The 2,500-nt window shown below is 42.0% G+C and overlaps 1 protein-coding gene across 5 annotated transcripts in view; it reads left to right on the top strand.

Moving 5' to 3' along the window:
• The window catches only part of LOC126986503 (uncharacterized), an 11,535-nt gene that overhangs the window by 3,502 nt on the left and 5,533 nt on the right, over positions 1-2,500 (top strand). For all 5 annotated transcript variants that reach the window (XM_050842783.1, XM_050842785.1, XM_050842786.1 and 2 more), the window contains exon 2: positions 1,937-2,500. This exon is cut by the window's right edge and continues 551 nt beyond it. The gene's annotated coding sequence lies outside the window, so the exon portion shown is untranslated. The remainder of the gene's footprint in view (positions 1-1,936) is intronic.

Below are 2,500 nucleotides of genomic sequence, written 5' to 3'. Positions count from 1 at the left end.
CCCACAACTCTTACGAAAGCCTTGTCAAATGTGTGTTTCGTAGGTTCCCGGTACAGAAGGGTCACTCTACCACCAGGGACATAAAATTACCCCTGGAAATGCTCTAAACTCCTACGAAAGCCTTTTCAAATGTGTGTTTCTTAGGTTCACGTTACTGAAGTAGGGTCACACTACCACCAGGGTCATAAAACTACCCTTGGAAACGCCCACAACTCTAACGAAAGCCTTGTCAAATGTGTGTTTCTTAGGTTCACGGAACAGAAGAAGCGTCATACTACCACCAGGGTCATAAAACTACCCCTGGAAACGCCCACAACTCTAACGAAAGCCCTATTGAATGTGTGTGTACTTAGGTGAATGCATGTTTAAGAATACAGCCTCATATTATTGAACGTAGTGTCGTATCTCTGCGCCTATCAATACCATATGATACGTTTCCTGTGTTATAAATAGCTGACGCCCAGAGTTCAGTGTTCTGTTTCATGATCTATTCTCTGGCTACTGAAGTGACGGCTAGCTTGACGGAGGGAGAAAGAGATAGACAGACACAGAGAGAGATGGAAAGAGCGAGAGGAGGTGACGGTATAGACTAAACTTGTATCTTCTTAAATATAATCGTTTCCTTGGCACAGAGAGACAGAAAGAGAAAGAAAACCGACCTTTGTAGGAACCCGAGAAAGAGAGAGACAGAGATGGAAAGGGCGAGAGGAGGTGACGGTGGAGATTAAACTTGTATCTTTTTGTTTCTTTAATCTTTTCTTTGGCACAGAGAGAGAGACACAGAGATGGAAAGGGCGAGAGGAGGTGACGGTGGAGATTAAACTTGTATCTTTTTGTTTCTTTAATCTTTTCTTTGGCACAGAGAGAGACAGAGACAGACAGATGGAAGGAAAGACAGAAGGAAGGGAATGGAAATGGAGGCGACAGTTGAAAATCTATCTTCTGTTACTTTTTAATCCTTTCTTTGGCTACAGAAGGGACAGAAAGAGAAAGAACCAAAGACAGAGACACAGACGGAAGAAAAAACAGAGGGCAGGGAAAGGAAGGGCAGGGAAGGGCAGGAAGGGCGATGACAGTTCCAGTAAAAATGATTTGTCAGGAGCGGATTCTAGGAAGGAGCAAGACGTCATTAGAACTGTGCAGTGCTATGTGTGCTAAGGCTTGGTGGCGCTGTCCCCCTCTCTCTCTCTCTCTCTCTCTCTCTCTCTCTCTCTCTCTCTCTCTCTCTCTCTCTCTCTCTCTCTCTCTCTAGAAGAAGAAGAAGAAGAAGAAGAAGGAGAAGAAGAAGATGTAGTTTCGTTTTCAAATTCAGATCTATGAAGGATATGAAAACACACACACACACACACACACACACACACACACACACACACACACACACACACACACAGTTCAGGACAAGAATGGAAAGCTGTAATCAAGGAGTGTTGAAACCTAACACGCACACACTCACGCATACACGCACACACACACACACACACACACACACACACACACACAGGACAGTTTGTATTCTTGCTACTCGTGTGTGTGTGTGTGTGTGTGTGTGTGTGTGTGTGTGTGTGTGTGTGTGTGTTAGGGGAAATTGCAACATAATATCATACTTTGTTCTATTTTTTTCTTTGTAGCAGTAGTAGTAGTAGTAGTAGTAGTAGTAGTAGTAATAGTAGTAGGTTCAGCGTTCCTCAAAAAGGTGAAAGTAGACTTAATATAAAACTATTCGCTTACAAAGGACATTCTCTCTCTCTCTCTCTCTCTCTCTCTCTCTCTCTCTCTCTCTCTCTCTCTCTCTCTCTCTCTCTCTCTGTATTTTTATTATTGTTCAGTATTTTTTTCAGTATTATTTAACTTGAGTTGGTTATCATATTCTCTCTATCTATTCATTTATCTATTTGTCTATCTACCTATCTATTTATCTATCTGTAATTTCTTTCAGTAATATGAGGTCGTGGTGTGAGCCCAAGAAGAGAGAGGAGAGAAGAAGATAATGAAGAAAATGACGAAGAGGGGGACGAAGAAGAGTCACACCACCAGGCTCATAAAACTACCCCTGGAAAAGCCCACCAAAACAGCCCCTACGAGAGCCTTGCCAAGTGTGTGTGTGTGTGAGCTCCGAAATGCTTGAAAATACAGACAAACAAAAGGAAAACTAACTGAAGTGCTCTACAGAAGAAGGGTCAGACTATACCATAAAACAACCCTGGAAACGCCCATAACAACTCCTATGAAAGCCTTACCGAACGTGTGTGTGTGAAATCCATGAAAATATACAGATTAACAAGAGAAAGGAAACTTAACACTGGAATCCTGTTGTGACTGACTGCCCTAACTGACATCCCTATACTTAGCGAAGGAAAGATATGGAAAACAATGTATTAAAAGTGTATTCTGTGATCTAGTGAGACAGAGAGAGAGAAATTATAAGTGGAGTGAAGGAAAGACATAAGGGGAGAAATATATGTTTAAAAAAGTGTGTGACTGTGTAAAATAGTGGGGATCG

The sequence above is a fragment of the Eriocheir sinensis genome, chromosome 61 (genome assembly GCF_024679095.1).
Source record: "Eriocheir sinensis breed Jianghai 21 chromosome 61, ASM2467909v1, whole genome shotgun sequence".
Classification (NCBI taxonomy): domain Eukaryota; kingdom Metazoa; phylum Arthropoda; class Malacostraca; order Decapoda; family Varunidae; genus Eriocheir; species Eriocheir sinensis.
This window is presented reverse-complemented; position numbering and strand designations above follow the sequence as displayed.